This window comes from Corythoichthys intestinalis, chromosome 1 (assembly GCF_030265065.1).
Source record: "Corythoichthys intestinalis isolate RoL2023-P3 chromosome 1, ASM3026506v1, whole genome shotgun sequence".
NCBI classification, from domain to species: Eukaryota; Metazoa; Chordata; class Actinopteri; order Syngnathiformes; family Syngnathidae; genus Corythoichthys; species Corythoichthys intestinalis.
Window position 1 is genome coordinate 1,106,730 of NC_080395.1, and position 19,076 is coordinate 1,125,805.

A 19,076-nucleotide genomic window follows, 5' to 3' on the forward strand; every position below is an offset into this window, starting at 1 on the left:
CTGGCACAAGCATTGTGCATTGTTTTCTTATTTTCTATTTTATTCATTCCTGTTAAAGTGATCGTCTAACTTAAATACACGTAGGCTCTAATAAACCACAATTGTTCTCTTGTACTAAAATATGGTGTTAGAAACACATGAAATGTTAAATCAATGGCAATAGTTTATAATATTTAGTCCATATTTTGACCGTTAGTTGGCGTTGTGGTTTGCGGGCTCACAGTGATGACGTCATTGGGATCTTTCCAAATGTGTAGCGTGTTCAACAATTGCTTATTGCTGCCTAAACTCGCAAAGTAAAATGCCATGATGTGCTGCTTTTGGATGCAATTTCCAGTCAAATGGAAACAAGGGGAGTGAAGTGAGTGGTCTAGGTGGAATTATTATTTTTAGTGAATAAATGTGCATAAGTGGAAGCTTCTCCCCCTTTTTGGTCCCTGTATGCACGTATCCTACCCACCACGCGTTACAACTGGCGCCCGAACATTTTTGCTGGATCCTCAGTCAAGTATTTTCTGGATCCGACGGTCCCACCGCGTCTGCAATATTGGTTTCGGATCTGTCCATTTTTTGGATTCGTCGGTCCCACAGCGGCTTTTCGGATCCGTCTACTTTGTGGAATTGACGGCCTGATCGCGGCTGCGACATTGCCATGGGATCGGTCTAATTCCTGGATCTTCGAGTGAGTAAAAAACGCGAATTTGGATCGCTGTTGCTATCTTTTATGTTGACTATTCTTCGTGGGAGTTTTCCCTAAATCATACTAAATAATTAAAGCACTATGGCACGCTACAGTGACGACAGTGAGTCTGACGTGGACCTTACAACAATGTTGGAGTTCGTCAGGGAACGCGTGTTTGCGTACTGCTGAGCTCCCGAGTGAATAGTGGTCAAGGTGGAAATATTATTTTTTTCTGAATAAATGTGCATAAGTGGAAGCTTCTCCCCTTTATGGTACTTTTATACACGTATCCTAGCTACCACGCGTTACAATGGACAAGACATGGATTACACGAAGTGTGTTCTTTGGCCTGTACTGTATGTAAAGCACACGACAGCTCTGGATGCTAACAAACTACATAATTATTTTGGGATAAGTTTGAAAACGCAATATGCTTACCTTGAATATCTGCTAATAAAACCAAACAGCACTCTCTCGCATCACCAGTTTTGCCCAACTTTTGTCTTATCAGGTATTTGCTGCACGCATTTTTCCCTGAAGCTCGTCTTGTGAATGACAAACAGTGCTGTCCTGCTCTTCACTTTTCAGATCTGGTTCAAATAGGAAGGGTAGAACTGACGACATGTTGGGAAAGCTAACGAGTGACACGCTGGAATTTCGGCAACGGGACCGGTGACGTCACGCACTGCGACGTAACAAGAATGGCGACCTACCACTTAAAATAATTTTACAAACTTTATTAAAACAAAAACATTAAGAGGGGTTTTAATATCAAATTATTATAACTCATACTAACATTTATCTTTTAAGAATGACTTGTCTTAAAAATAGAGGATCCCTTTAAAAAGTAAATAAATTAATTAATGAATTCGCCCAACCGTTCTATATTGCTTTGTAAATCTGGAGCAGGCATTCGACCGTGTGCCCCGGGGAGTGCTGTGTGAGGCGCTCCGGGAGTACGGGGTACTGAGCCCCTTAGTAAGGGCTGTTCTGTCCCTTTACGACCGTTGTCAGAGTTTGGTCCGCATTTCCGGCAGCGAGTCGAATCTGTTCCCAGTGAGGGTTGGCCTCCGCCAAGGCTGCCCTTTGTCACTGATTCTGTTCATAATGTTTATGGACAGAATTTCTAGGTGCAGCCGAAGAGTTGAGGGGGTCCGGTTTGGTGGCCTTAGCATTGGATCTCTGCTTTTTGCAGATGATGTGGTGCTGTTGGCTTCCTCGAGCTGTGACCTCCAACTCTCACTAGAGCAGTTCGCAGTCGAGTGTGAAGCGGTCGGGTTGAAGATCAGCACCTCCAAATCCGAGACCATGGTCCTCAGTCGGAATAGGGTGGTAAGACACAAACAAACCTGACATTGGGCCCACCTAACAGGTGCTGACACAAATCTGTTGGAGGAATCAAGGGTTGAAGCTGTTAACCCTTTAACACCTAAGCCTATTTTGACCGAATTTGCATGCATTTGATGTTGCCTTTATATATCAAAGAAAAAAAATGTTTACAATGGCCAAGTTGGGTCCCTTTTTTCAGGACACCTTGAACTTCATGTCCAAACTGTTGTTTTCTTTGCTGACTAATTATAATTCACATTTTGGACCCAAAAAGACAAAAAAAAAATCCTTAAATCTTTTTTCAAAATTTGTAATGTTGATGTCCCATTGACAACCAAACATGCTCGACCCACCGTTTTGAAGCTTGATCATATTTATTCAACTTGTTAGGATAAACATTCAATAGAAAAAAATAAGATTGAATAGTTTTATGTTTGACAATTCAACACAAACTGCAGGTATGGTCATAGGCGTTTTTGGCCTTTACACATACTATGGTCAAAACAGGTTATATACAGTGCAAAATAGTGAGAAAAAAGATTATATTTATCATCCAACACACAAAGGGTTTGGAGGATATCTCTTTGTGAAGTTAGGTATTGTACCCATCACCTTATCAAAATTATATACGCACATGCAATCAAGCTTCTTGAACACACATCTACATAAAATTGAAAAGATTATAGTGAAGAAAAATATATATATAACATAGAAAAAAAGTATTTTAAAAAATATTGACAAGTAGTTCAGTTCAATTCAAATTTTTCAGGCATGCGACCCAATAAAGTTTTTTTTTTTTTTTTGCGCACTCAATAAAGCTTCTTCTTGAACAGGTCACGGAGCTGTGTCAATCACAATGTCACACAGCCTACTCTTTCGCCGTTTGTGCGCTGCTGTCACCTCTACTCGCCGAGACGCCAACTCATCCCAGGAAAACAACGACAAATACGGCTCATCTTCTTCCTTGAGTTAATGAAATAATGCATTAGCTTGCGCTAAATGTAAGTTTAGATTTATTCTGCACATTTCAAAGTCGCTCATTCAAACCAACCGGCCGTTGCTTGCATCGCATGCCTCCCTTTCATTAGTTGGCGCCTCGCTCGGAAACTTATTAAAAATGATCACATTCGGTTCGTCCTTATTGACATCACAATGGCTCTTGGGATGTGTAGTCTTTTGTGCAGCTTTCGGTTTTGAAAAAGGACAAGAAATGATGGAAATATGGAGATAGATACATGGTCCATGCAGCGTTTTAATGCATATTTATGAGTGCAATAAAAATATAAAATTCAAATGACATTATCTCCCGTTTTTCTTGGTCGATTGACTTCAAATAAAAACTGGTGTGGACATCAACTTCCGCACTTTCAAATGAGACCAACCAGTGGCACGTGGGTGACATAAGTACAGCGTGATGAAGCTTCAAAGACGATATGCGTAAACGAGTCGCTGCCGACACGTTCGGTGTTAAAGATTAACCTAGGGGGCCTGTTGAAAAAGTTTGAGTTCAGGTAACAACCCTCTGGGTTGGGTTTAGGCAACAGGCCCCCATGGTTGAGCTTAGGCATAAGGCCCCCCTAGTGTGGGTTCAAGTACTGGTCTTCCTTAATTTAATGTAGATATTACGGTTAGGGACCGCCACGTGAAACTTCTTCCAAGCTGCACGTCCTACAGCCTCATCGTAGCTCCCCTGTGGAGCATGATACATGTGGTGCATTAAAAGAGGTGAGGGAATGGCGGGGGCTGACAGTGGGATTGTAACGGTCGCATCTAGAGATGTGATGCCAATCGATCGGGTCCGATCACGTCATTTTCAAAGTATCGGAATTGGCAAAAAAATATCGGACATGCCTTTTTTTAATATATATATATATATATTTTAATTAAATTGTTTTCTAATTGTATTTAACGTTACTAACGTTACAGTCATAATATGTCACACTCATCCGGAGTCTTTAGTTTAGGCTTAAGGTAGGGTTATCAAGTTTATCCCAATAACGGCACGTTAAAACATTTAATGCAATTAATGTATGCGCTGCACGACCAACTCACGCATTGTCGCGCTCAATCTGTAATGGCGCCGTTTTACCTAAATAAAGAGCTAAAAGGCAGCGTAAAATGAGTAGAGTGAATTTTGGCAGCCTTTGTAGCCTTTCTTTAATTGGCTAAAGCCTTACAAATTACAATTCCTCTCCCTACGATTAGAAATATCGTGGGAAGCAATATGGTGAAGGAAGGTAGTAATTGAGCTTTTTCTTAACATTCATGTTATTTCCCAACGCAGAGAAGATAAATCAACTGGTAGCACTACGCACAGTCATGGTTCCACTTCCCATCATGCATTTGGGCATGGCTACAGTATCATTTACTGAAAGTTCAACAAATACACTAGATGGCAATATTTAGTCACAATATACAAAGTCACAAGTCTTTCTATCCGTGGATCCCTCTCACAGAAAGAATGTTAATAATGTAAATGCCATCTTGAGGATTTACTGTCATAATAAACAAATACAGTACTTATGTACTGTATGTTGAATGTATATATTCGTCCGAGTTTTATTCATTTTTTTCTTAATGCATTGCCAAAATGTATATGATCGGGAATGATTGGAATTGAATCGGGAGCACAAAAAAAGCAATCGGATCGGGAAATATGGGGATCGGCAGATACTCAAACTAAAACGATCGGATCGGGAGCAACAAAACATGATCGGAACAACCCTAGTCGTGTCACCCACCCACCCAACTGACCCCAGCCGCCCCACGCCCTCGGTGTATAATGCATTCAAATCAACGGGAACTGTCAAAGTCATTTTGGTTCGCGAGCCACATTTATGGCAATGAGATCTCACGTGGGCCTGATCATTTGATTTTTTGGCCAAATAAGTTAACTCGCTGGCTGCCATTGACGGTGCTAGACGTCCGATTCATCTTCAGACCTCATCTCCAGACCCCTCTCCAAAAAAGCGGCATTCATCTCACAGAAGTGCTCTTAAAGCGTTAGATAAATCTCCCTCAACGCGTGGATGTCGTCGACCCTTTCGGCAGACCGCTTGATTTTTTTGGGGGTGGGACTAGAAATTAATTAGTGTTAATTTCCAGCGCACACGCAAAAGTCCATAAGGCATAAAAGTGAGCGGTGGGAAACGGGCGAGCCACTGAAATTGCACTAGCGCGCCATCCATTTTCCGCAGATGGCCGCAGAGCCTCGGACGCACTTAATCAAGGAAAGGGCACACCTCCCGCTCTCCATTGGTTTCTAATGGCATTACGGCACACAAGTAAGATTTACACGTCCCTTAATGTGCCCCAGTCCTCTGCATAAAAGTATATACAAAGGTTAATATTGCAATAATATGTTCCTGGAGGGCATTGTAATCATTATCTCTCTGCTGGTATCAATTAGAAGCACTTTACTGCAGGTAATGACTAAGATTCCGCTACAAAATGACATTATTATTATTATCCTCATCTGTAATTCCGGACTGGATACACAAGACGAGAAAGAGGAGGGGAAAAAAGAAAGTTCAACCAAAGGTGGCCTTAAAAAGTGAGAGCCGGCCAGGAAGGAAAGTGCCTGCGCGCACATGTGCTGGAAGTTTCAAAGGGTCAAATAATACACAAATAAAAATGCACTTCCTCTCATTCATGGCCCGACGGACGGCGTGTCCCACTTTTCTCAAGGCAGTTTGTGCATTTTTGTTGTTGAGAGTGCGCTAAAGTTGTTCAAGTCAGTTGACCTTAGCTCATCTGGCAGCGTTGCTAACGAGCACCCTCATCACAAAGGTGAATAATTGCGGGATTAAACAAAAAAAAGTGGGCCGAGCGAAACCGCGCCACGTCGGATTTAATAAGCGCGCAAACGAGCGTGCCGGGCGTCCTTCTTTAATTGGCCGTCGCTGACATCCATCACGCCGTTGTCATGGCGCTGACCTTTCAACGCAAGCTATTCATAATCAGGAAGTGGCGTCTACACCGCCTATGTAGCCGCAGTAGAGGTGTGCATCGGCACTGCCCTCACGATTCGATTCGATTACGATTCAGAGGGTCACGATTTGATTCGGTTCGATTTGGCAATGCATCGCGATGCATTAAAGCCTGGGATGCATTAAAATTCTAAAGTAAAGCATATTTTTCGTGAATCATGAGGCAATGAACAACTTTTTATTGGCTCTTGCGTCACTCCTGGTTGAAGTCAAATGAAAATACGTTCAGATATATATATTTAAAAAAAAAACACACACAGATCACAGCATTTAATTAGTGCTTTGAATGAGACCAGGGCTTTCTCCTATTTTTTTTTTTACACACAGTAGCAGCCTTTCACACAGTGCAACATCTGAACTCCTGTGCAAAATCAGTAATAACAGTCACTGTATTTTAGTCACAACGACCCATCAATAAAAATATTCAAGTAAATATTAAAGAAAACGACAAAGAAAATATTGTAGTGCAGCAGCATCTTTATCGCAATATCATTCCAGGGATCAGTTCAGTTGCAAAAGTTTTCTTAATGTTTAAATAGTCTACATATTTTTATGATCATTATAAAAGCATTTACACAACCAAATAACGCAGGGAAAGTTTAATATTAAAAAAAAAAAAAAACATGCGGTTCTGCAGACACACAGAGAAGATTCAAAAGGATCACATTTCTGTTGCCTTTGTGTGCATAAATAAAAGTGTCCTTCGTAACGACTTCTCAGTTGGCAGAAAAAAACGCAAGTTTTCATAATGTTGAAATAGTCTACATATTTTTATGATCATTAGAAAAGCATTTGCGCAACCAAATAATGCCGGGAAAATTTAGTATTTAAAAAAAAACAAAAAACATGCGGTTTTGCAGACACACAGAGGAGAAGATTCAAAAGGATCACATTTGTGTTGCCTTTGTGTGCATAAATAAAAGTGTCGTAACGACTTCTCGGTTGGCAGAAAAAAAAGTTTTCTTAATGTTTAAATAGTCTACATATTTTTATGATCATTATAAAAGCATTTGCACAACGAAATAACACTGGGAAAGTTTAATATTAAAAAAAAAAAAAAATGCGGGCCACGGCGTTCATGTGCGTGCACAAGCAAATGCACAATATAGAGAGCCTGCTCTCGGTTTTATCCCTTTTTTTTTTTTTTTTTTTTTAAAATAATTTATTAGTCCGGTGCGGCGGCCTGACCCGAACGTGAATGCTTAACATTTTGGGCCAAATTCGGGTCGGGTCAGACCCAAAATGTTAATCGGGTTCGGGCACAAGATCTAACCTCTAAGAGATAGGACATAACATAACAATGGCTGAAGCGGAGAAAGAGGGAGCGAGAACGATTATTGATGCACCTAAGACATTGAAAGCAGACATCTGGAGACATTGTGGCTTCTACGAGGTTGGTGGGAAACTTGACCAGAGTTATGCGCTGTGTAAAAAAATCAAACATGAGAATAATAATACAAATGGGGAAACCAAATCCGTTGCATCACCGGAATTGTGCAGGGAAGATTTTTTAACGTACTTATATATTTTAAAATGCGCTGAATCGATTCGGCTTGTTGCCCGCATCGAATCGAATCGTCCATGCCCCGCATCGGGATGCATCGCCGCATCGATTATTGTTGACACCACTAAGCCGCATGTGTTTGCTTTCACCGTGATGCCACACGTTCTTCCGGATGGCGGAGGTTTAGTCGTCGTTTGGATGCGTGAAGTGTCAGAAACAGGAAAAATACAGAGATTTTGGTAACACTATTTCAAGGCTTTTTATGATAGCGTCATGAGACTGTCATATGTCATGAGATAACATTATAATTAGAGTTGTCCGATAATGACTTTTTAACCGATAACCTGAAATTGTCCAATTCCAAAAAATCCGATACCGACATAAGCTGTCGTGGATTTAGGCCTGATTTATGCTTCTGGGTTCTGCTGACAGCGGAGCCCTGCCTCGTCATTGAGCATTCAAAGTTCTGCGTCAAGGTAACGCATTGCTCTGTGATTCACCGCCAAACCACTAGAGGGGTGCAGCTCAATCTTGGTCTCACACAAAATACGCACGGTCCCAGGCTTCAACTGGGACCATGTGCTTTGGTCAGATGGGACCGATTGAGCTCAATCTTGGTCTTATCTGGGATTTTTGTGTGAGACCAAGATTGAGCTTTTTGGCAACAAACACTCTAAGTGGGTCTGGCGTGCCACGAAAGATGTGCATGCTGAAAAGCACCTCATACCCACTGTGAAGTATGGGGTTGGGTCAGTGATGCTGTGGGGCTGTTTCGCTTCCAAAGGCCCTGGAAACTTTCTTAGGGTGTGATGAGGTAATTATCGAGGTTTGATTGATTAAATGTTTGCTTGTGCTCATATATACCATAAATAATACATATTGCCATATTTTTCTTATTAATATAACCAGTAAATGATTATTGCTTGCTATACTAGGTTGTAGTATAATGCTTAAGTATTACAAAGAGTAAAAGAGGGTCGGAATGACAACTGCCTTGCTTCATGGCCGCATCATTGCGTAACTAGACCTTCCGAGACATCTTCAGCACCTGGTGTCTGGACTTTCGTCTAGACCTTCGAGGACAATTTTCCATCCGAGGACATCTTCCATGGCTGCAGCGTTGCATAACTGAAGTGTCTGGGTCATTTTGACTGTTTACATGATTGTTTACACGAGCCTTTGCTTACACACGTGTACTCACTTAGTTCCACCTACATGCACACACATATCCAATCAAAATCACATGGGTGTCTCCAGCTTGCTTCCCCCTCCCTCAGGGCGGCATCCATTTTGTATTAGGACAAACCCCTAAATAAAATACCAAGGAGGATTTTTTCTTTAGATCAATTTTGGTGACTGGCACTGGTCACTCTTTTGCTCTCCTTGGCCTAGAAAATGGAGTGTCTTCTCTCCTTATTTTTGGGTAATTTTATAATGTCGACCTAAGGATCTATTTTTGAACTTGACAGGGTGCATGGCATCATGAATGCTTTGAAATACCAGGACATTTGAAATCAAAATCTGTTGCCCTCTGCCCGAAAGCTGAAGATGGCTCGTCACTGGGTCTTTCAGCAAGACAATGACCCAAATCTACACAGAAATGGTTCATCAGACAAAAAATCAAGCTCCTCCCATGGACATCTCAATCCCCAGACCTTGTTTTGTTGGCAAAAGGGGGTTGTACAAAGTATTAACACCAGGGGTGCTAATAATTGTGACACACATATTTTGATGTCAAATAATTTTTTTTTTCATGTGGGATTTTTTCCCCACTGAATGAATGCACTTGTATTGAAGGTTGGATTTTTCTCTTTTTTTCAATTAAAACTGTGGTGTAGCCGCAAACACAAGTTGTCATGCATACAAAATGGGATCACCCACAACGTTTTGGACCATCTCTACATTAGCCAGTTGGATCTTTTCAGCGAGCTCTGCTTTTTCTGCTACCCAGAGGTTGACAAACACTCATTTTTATTGTAATTTTTGCGGCTAAACATGATAGACCACATTGGACCATGTGGTAACACGGGCCCATCAGCATGAGTCATTCAGAGTCAATGAAAATAATACATCTCCAAATACATAAACTTTGTAAAAAGGAAAAATGACTTTTTTGTTGTTGGTGTAAACCACTTGGGGGATTGAGCTGCTCATTTCAAGCACTTTTTGTTGATGTCCAAGTGTCACACTCTTCCATTGTTTACAATGCTGTTTACATTAACATGCATGCGTGCTTTCATCATACCACCGTGATCGTTTTTTTCTTTTAGAGTGTGTAACGTAAACTGTGAACCTTGATCGAGAAAGTGAAAAGAATCCATGTAAAGGTGAATAGTGTTACACTGCTAATGATACTAGTACTGGTACGACACTGAAATGACGTCATCAGTATCGAGGAGTACGATTAAATAAGGTGCCAATGATGCGCAATATGTACTTTTCGAACTTTAGTTTCCAATCGCTGGTTGCCCTACGTTCGTTCATTCGCTGCCGTTCCTCCCACTTCTAGTAGATTGGACGTCTAGTACTACACAGCGTGTTAGATGTCTGACCAAGCAATGATAGTAATAGTAATTACGGTACTTTATAGTCCATTGATTTTGCAGTAATTTATTCAAATAATATGTTTAGTTTTTAAAAAAGAAGTTTGAGCATCTAGTGTCCAAACGTTTTGCAAAGGGGGCCAGATTTGGCGTGGTAAAAATGTGTGGGGGGGGGCGACCTCAGCTGACATCCTTAATGTACAACAATATACAGTGCCTTGCAAAAGTATTCGGCCCCCTTGAACCTTGCAACCTTTCGCCACATTTCAGGCTTCAAACATAAAGATATAAAATTTTAATTTTTTGTCAAGAATCAACAACAAGTGGGACACAATCGTGAAGTGGAACAACATTTATTGGATGATTTAAACTTTTTTAACAAATAAAAAACTGAAAAGTGGGGCGTGCAATATTATTCGGCCCCCTTGCGTTAATACTTTGTAGCGCCACCTTTTGCTCCAATTACAGCTGCAAGTCGCTTGGGGTATGTTTCTATCAGTTTTGCACACCGAGAGACTGACATTCTTGCCCATTCTTCCTTGCAAAACAGCTCGAGCTCAGTGAGGTTGGATGGAGAGTGTTTGTGAACGGCAGTCTTCAGCTCTTTCCACAGATTCTCCATTGGATTCAGGTCTGGACTTTGACTTGGCCATTCTAACACCTGGATACGTTTATTTTTGAACCATTCCATTGTAGATTTGGCTTTATGTTTTGGATCATTGTCCTGTTGGAAGATAAATCTCCGTCCCAGTCTCAGGTCTTGTGCAGATACCAACAGGTTTTCTTCCAGAATGTTCCTGTATTTGGCTGCATCCATCTTCCCGTCAATTTTAACCATCTTCCCTGTCCCTGCTGAAGAAAAGCAGGCCCAAACCATGATGCTGCCACCACGTTTGACAGTGGGGATGGTGTGTTCAGGGTGATGAGCTGTGTTGCTTTAACGCCAAACATATCGTTTTGCATTGTGGCCAAAAAGTTCAATTTTGGTTTCATCTGACCAGAGCACCTTCTTCCACATGTTTGGTGTGTCTCCCAGGTGGCTTGTGGCAAAATTTAAACGAGACTTTTTATGGATATCTTTGAGAAATGGCTTTCTTCTTGCCACTCTTCCATAAAGGCCAGATTTGTGCAGTGTACGACTGATTGTTGTCCTATGGACAGACTCTCCCACCTCAGCTGTAGATCTCTGCAGTTCACCCAGAGTGATCATGGGCCTCTTGGCTGCATCTCTGATCAGTTTTCTTCTTGTTTGAGAAGAAAGTTTGGAAGGACGGCCGGGTCTTGGTAGATTTGCAGTGGTCTGATGCTCCTTCCATTTAGGGATGATGGCTTGCACAGTGCTCCTTGAGATGTTTAAAGCTTGGGAAATCTTTTTGTATCCAAATCCGGCTTTAAACTTCTCCACAACAGTATCTCGGACCTGCCTGGTGTGTTCCTTGGTTTTCATAATGCTCTCTGCACTTTAAACAGAACCCTGAGACTATCACAGAGCAGGTGCATTTATACGGAGACTTGATTACACACAGGTGGATTCTATTTATCATCATCGGTCATTTAGGACAACATTGGATCATTCAGAGATCCTCACTGAACTTCTGGAGTGAGTTTGCTGTACTGAAAGTAAAGGGGCCGAATAATATTGCACGCCCCACTTAAAAAAGTTTAAATTATCCAATAAATGTTGTTCCACTTCACGATTGTGTCCCACTTGTTTTTGATTCATGACAAAAAAATTAAATTTCATATCTTTATGTTTGAAGCCCGAAATATGACGAAAGGTTGCAAGATTCAAGGGGGCCGAATACTTTTGCAAGGCACTGTATTAAAGCAAAATTTGGCAAGCCATTCAGTGTGTCACATTTGCTTTATTATTTTTTCAATGAATAATTTCAACAATCTCGCAACTAGCCTTTGCGGCGTTCTCTTTCGACACTCGGGCTCTTGCGAAATACTACTGCTGTGAAATTAAACTAGCTTCAAGTCGCTTCAATTTCTCGCTGCGTATCTTCCCTGTAATCTTGTCGTACATGTCAGCATGTCTTGTTCGGTAATATCGCCTCACATTGAAATCTTTATAAACAGCGACTGTCTCTTTGCAAATGAGGCAAGACACAGTTGTTGCATATTTTAGTGAAGAAATAGTCCAATTTCCACCTATCCATGAAGCGTCGGCCGTCACAGTCAATTTTCTTTTGTTGATTGTCGCCATTTTAGAAAATTGAAGGTTGAGGGTTACACGGAGTAGTGTTGCTTAGCCCTTAATACCTGCAACATGAAGCAATTATCAGAGAATCCCAAAATTTGAAAAATAAGGTCCCTAATGAAACCTTTTTTCAAATTTGTGAAAAGAAAAGTCAAAATGAATATGTGTAATAAGCGCTCTAATATCTATAACCCATGCTAAATCATGTTTTTTCTCATCGAACCTGCAGATGCATGTGTGGACTTACATCCATCATTTTTTTTTCCCCAAAAACAAATGTCAACATGCAAAATTAGCCAGAAAATCATGAAATTTTAGGTGTATCAAATGTGATACATTTGGCAATCAAGGGTTAAAGAGCTGCTGCCTTTTAGTGGGTAAATGAGGAGCAGTACTGCTGACCAATTTATTAAGTCTGTGTGTGGGCCAGATGTTATTGATTTTATGACAGAGGCTAGGGGCCGGATGAAATTGGACCATGGGCCGCATTTGGCCCCCGGGCCGGACTTTGGACATGTCTGATCTAGGGGTCTTAAGGGTTGGTGGTGCGTCCGCTCTTCCCATCCCTGAAGGCTGGTTGATTGGAGCGCGGGTGGCCCGGGGGACCACCCTGGATCCCGGGGGGGTGACAATGATTCCTTTGCTGGATTGCGGGAGGAGGGATGGGCTGTGCTGCCCCCACCCCCACCCCGGGCTGGCTGGGTGGCATTTCTGTGCGTCCGCTTGGCTGTTGAGTGTTTGGTTGGGCTCGCGTGCAGCTGGTTGTGATTGGGCGCGCTCAGGTGGGTTTCCGGTGGGGCAGCGTAGGGTCAGTTGCCAACGGGCTTACACTCACAAGGGATTCACACGATTACTGGGTTCTAGATCACAGTGCTGATTTGTGTACACTCTACACCTCCCAATCAGTTAGCTTATAGTCTCCCCCACTCCTCCTCCCCTTCGTTCCCTGGTCAACAGAACGCCCCACATGGTGTCAACTGGAAATACATCTAGCTGACAATAGCACCAACATATTAATAGGCGTAGGTAGTTGGCGTTCAATGTATTTCTTGTTGTTGCTTTTCTTTTTTCTTGATTTTCTGTTCCCCCATAACCTCTTCCTGTTCGCTGCTTTTTCATAATAAATGAGGTATGTTGAATGATCACAATGGGGGTATGTCATACTCTCAATGTGAAACACTTAAACTTTTCAGACCAACCGAACACTTAGAATTCCATTCTCCGTGTCAAGCAGCTGAACAGGACAGGTTTAAGAAAAAAAAGAAAGAAAAAAATGGATGCCTCCGGCACGCCTCCCTGGTGAGGTGTTCCGGGCAAGTCCCAATGGGAGTCTCCCAGCTAGTCTGTGAACGCCTTGTGAGCTGGATGAAGTGGTTGGGGAGAGGGAAGTCTGGGCTTTTCTGCTGAAACTGCTGCCTCTGTGACCCGACCTCGCATAAGCGGCACAAATTGGATGGATGGATGGATGTGTAACCCGAGTGTCAGCGCCGCCCCGCGTTCCGCACCCACCTCTGACCAGGCTGGGATGCGAACCCGCATGCCGCGACGATTCTACTCGGCAGGCAAGCACTGCGCCAATAAGCTCGAGCCCACGGCACAGCCGCTGGCGTCCTTACATGAAGGAATCAGCGGGGAGGTTTCCACGTTCCACAACGGATACCCGTTACACTCTCCCTCCGAAACCTTCGCTGCCAATCCCGGACGAGCCCCCATTTGTAACCCGAGTGTCAGCGCCGCCCCGCGTTCCGCTCCCACCTCTGACCAGACTGGGACGCGAACCCACGCGCCGCGACGATTCTATTTGACAGGCAAGGACAGTAACCACTGCGCCAATAAGCTCGAGCCAATGGCGAAGCCGTTAGCGTCCTTACATGAAGGAATCGGCGGGGAGGTTTCCACGTTCCACAACGGATACAATGTGTACCCGTTACAGATGGATGGATGGATAAAGTGTTGGACAGTATTGGCATAGATACCACACAGCAAAGTGTCGGAATTAGCATCGGAAACCAAAAAATCGTTTCGGTGCAACACTAGTTCTGAGTTAGCCATCCTTCAGCCTGTTAGCATGCAGGGGCATGCTTGTACTTGTTATTCAAGCAAGTCCCAAGTAGTGTTGTGATGAAGACCTCGAACGAGACTTGACTGTGACTTTCCCAAAATCAGGAATCACTTAGAGCTTTGGGTGTCGAGACCAAGACCGACACCTTCAAAACTTTAACCAAGATCGTTTTCGAGTGTATAAATCTTGTCCCGAGCCTTAAAAAAAGACCACCAATATCACAGTCGAGGCAATTGCAGCCACTCGAGTTCCTCGCTTCTGCTTCAAGTGCTCCATAAGAGTAAAAACAAAGTGTCTAGGCTGATGAATGTAAAGTTAATTCGTACAGGAGCCCAGGTTACATCCCGTTCCTCCGGGCAATGGGCAGGAACGTAAGAGAAATGGAAATTCACCCAAAGGGATTAGATTTTAAATAGATATCAGCCCATATATGAAGGCAGGCGGAGCCGGGGCCCTGGTGTGTAAGTAGGTGTAATTTGGAGTGCGTAATGAAGGAAGAAAGGCGCGATAGGTTAATCTGATTGACCCTGCTGCTCGGGGGACGGCGAGCGAAGAGCCGCGAGATCCTCTCCCCAGCCGCCGAGCTCCGCCTGCCCTCCGAGAGGTAATGAAAGCTGGCGAGGTGACGGGGATCGCCCCGGGAGGGTACGCGCGATGAGGGGGAGGATATGGATCGAGGGGGAAGCGCTAGCGTGGGGGAACTTGAAGAAAAAGTGGGTCTCGTGCGCTAACCTCGTTACAGGAGAAAAAAAAGACCTTCCTTTTACATTAGAGTGCACTGATACTGATGGTATTGATACCAATGAAACAAATGACACCAAAGTCACAGATGATAAGGTGACCCTACGGATTTTATCTATGACACTCTTGGTAGCGTTTTCACGGAGAATATTGATCATGGTGGAGACACTGATGATTTCACTGACACTGATAAGATTGGTAATACTGATGATACAGGTGGGACTGATGGTACTCATGATATGGATGACACTAATGAGTGCCACCAATCACTGTTTGACACAATTCAAGGTAAGCTTTATATAATGGTGTCTTGAGATGAACACGTGCTGTGTTTAAGAGTTTATTTGCTACCAAGTAAAATAACTGCTCATTTTCTTAGGTACAGGGCACATCATAATTCAGTACCCTTCCCGAGTGATAGTTCAAAATGCCTTTGTTTTCTTTTCCGAAACAACAATTTAAACAGCCAACCGCACTGCAAAATTAATTCTGCCACAGCGTGCCATATTTTACAGCCAGATTAGTTCATTTGCATTCGAAAAATTTCCATGACAAGATTTCAACCACTGATGAATTGACTTACTCATGACACTGTTGCTGGCAAACATGTGACTATAGGAGGGGTGTTGACTAAGGAGGAAAACCCTCAACTCTTAATGTAGTTAGGATCTCAGGAAGAAAAACAATTCTTTACACAGAAAAGGTGAAGGCTACAAGAAGATCAGTCAAGCTCTTGTTAGTATACACCAGGAGTAGACAATGCCAGTCCTCGAAGGTCCCCATCCGGCTTGTTTTCCATGTCTCCCTCCTCCAACACACCTGACTCAAATAATCAGAATCGTTATCAGGCTCCTGCAGAGCTTACTGATGAGCTGATCATTTGATTCAGGTGTTTTGTAGGAGGGAGACATGGAAAACAAGCTGGATAGGGGCCCTCGAGGACCGGAGTTAACTACCCCTGGTATCTACTGTAGCAAAAGTGGTGCAGACTAGTTGCCCTAGGCTGTAACGCGTGGATGCGTGCATAAAAGGTAAAAAAGGGAGCAGACTTCCACCTATGCACTTTTAATACACAAAAAATAAATAAATCCAGCTCAACCACTCGTCACTCGGGACTGCAGCGGACCACGCACACACGGTCGCAATTGACTCCACCAAATAGTGAGTAGCAACTGAAGAAGAAGACAAACATGAGTAAAGAGATGCCACCATGTGGTGGATGTCTTAAAGGGATCCTCTGTTTTTAAGACAAGTAATTCTTAAAAGATACATGTTAGTATGAGTTATAATAATTTGATATTAATACCCTCTTAAAGTTTTTGTTTTAATATAGTTTGTAAAATTATTTTAAGTGGTAGGTCGCCATTCTTGTTACGTCGCAGTGCGTGACGTCACTGGCCCCATTGCAGAAATCTCAGCGCGTCACTCGTTAGCTTTCCCAACATATCGTCAGGTCTACCCTTCCTATTTGAACCAGATCTGAAAAGTGAAGAGCAGGACAGCACTGTCGGTCGTTCACAAGACGAGCTTCAGGGAAAATGCGTGCAGCAAATACCTGATAAGACAAAAGTTGGGCAAAACTGGTGATGCGAGAGAGTCCTGTTGGGAAGTCCGGTTGGGAGCGAGAGTGTATGCTGTCCGGTTTTATTAGCAGATATTCAAGGTAAGCATATTGTGTTTTCAAACTTATCCCAATATAATTATGTAGATTGTTAGCATCCAGAGCTGTCGTGTGCTTACAGTACAGGCCAAAGAGCACACCTTGTGTAATCCATGTCTTGTACATTGTAACGCGTGGTAGCTAGGATACGTGTATTAAAGTACCAAAAAGGGGAGAAGCTTCCACTTATGCACATTTATTCACAAAAAATAATATTTCCACCTTGACCACTTTTCACTCGGGAGCTCAGCAGTAGGCAAACACGCGTTCCCTGACGAACTCCCAACATTGTTGAAAGGTCCACGTCAGAGTCACTGTCGTCACTGTAAGGTGCCATAGTGCTTTAATTATTTAGTATGATTTGGGGAAAACTCCCACGAAGAAGAGTCAACAAAAAAGATAGCAATAGTAATCAAAATCTGCGTTTTTTACTCACTCGAAGATCCAGGAATTAGACCGATACCATGGCAATGTCGCAGCCGCGATTAGGCCGTCGATTACACAAAATAGACTGATCTGAAAAGCCACTGTGGGACCAACGAATCAAAAAAATGGACAGATCCGAAACCAATATTGCAGACACGGTGGGACCGTCGGATCCAGAAAATAGACGGATCCCTTACTTGACTGAGGATCCAGGAAAAATGTTCAGGCGCTAGTTGTAACGCGTGGTGGGTAGGATGCGTGCATACAGGGACAAAAAAGGGGGAGAAGCTTCCACTTGTGCACATTTACCACCCACTTTACTCCCCTTGTTTCCATTTGACTGGAAATTGCATCCAAAAGCAACACATCGTGGCATTTTATTTCGCGAGTTTAGGCAGCAATAAGCAATTGTTGAACAGGCAAGATACCAATGACGTCATCACTGTGAGCCCCCAAACCATGGCGCCAACTAACGGTCAAAATATGGACTAAATATTTTAAAATATTGCCATTGATTTAACATTTTATGTGTTTCTAACAACATATTTTAGAACAAGAGAACAATAGTGGTTTATTAGACCCTACATGTATTTAAGTTAGAGGATCACTTTAAGAGGAACACAGACATGACCATTGCATAGTCCCCCCTGATTAGAAAAAGGCTGTCCACAGCTGAAGATGAACCATAAAACAGCTAAACTGCATCCTATACATAGATAACTGGAAAGGGTGAAAGGCACATAGGGCAAAGACCACATGAAAAATAACAAAACTAAATGCACAGTGAATTTTTTTCTTTAGCTTCTGTAGCTGGGGGTCGGACCGCCAAGGCCCCCACCTTTGGCTGGCACCCAACTCCCTACACACCCGACCCCTTTGGCCCCTCCCACAGGTGGTGAGCCCATGAGAAGTGGGACCCACATTTCCTTTTCAGGCTGTGCCCGGCCAAGCCCCATGGGAAGAGGCTCGGCCGCCAGACGCTTGCCTTCGAGCCCCACCTCCAGGCCTGGCTCCAGAGGGTGGCCCCAGTAACCTGCGTCCGGGCAAGGGAAAACTGACTCCATTTGTGTTTATCATCATAAGGGGTCTTGGGAGTCATGCATTGTCTGGTCCCTCACCTAGGACCTGTTTGCCATGGGTGACCCTGCCAGGGGCATAAAGCCCCAGACAACATAGCTCCTAGGATCATTGAGAAACGCAACCCCTCCACCACGATAAGGGGAAGACTCACGGAGGGGATCGTTGGTTCAGCTGCCTACCTGGACGCCTCCCCGGAGAGGTGTTCCAGGCATGTCCCACCAGCGGGAGGCCCCGGGGACGACCCAGAACATGCTGGAGAGACTATATCTCTCGGCTGGCCTGGGAACGCCTTGGGATCCTGCCGGAGAAGCTGGTTGAAGTGGCTGGGGAGATAGAAGTCTGGGCTTTCCTGTCAAAGCTGCCGCCCCTGCGACCTGACCCCGGAGCAAGCGGAAGATGATGGATGGATAAAAATTGTTCTCTTTGATCTGCAAAAGCTTTGAAAAACATGAACCTCAATTTCAACAAACATAGGTAAATATGATAACCAAATCAACACATATCAAACATAAAGAGCCACACAAAACCATGTCACAGCCAGAAACTGCTCACACCAGTTCAACTCTGTCAGTGTGAAAGGCATTGGTCCATTTACCATCAGCCCAACCAGATGTCATTCTGGGGAAACGTCTGGGCCTGAGGTCGTATCGCCACGAGCATCCAGGAAATAGACGGATCCCAATTAATGTTGAAACAGCGGTTGGACCATCGCATCCAAGAAATAGATGGATCCCTCCCACGTCAATGTCACGGTCGTGGTTGGGAAAACTCCGATCCTCAGAGGCAAAGGGATTGCCAACAACCATCGATGGAAGGCAGATGAAGTCACGTTCGGATCCAAACCATGACTGATGTCC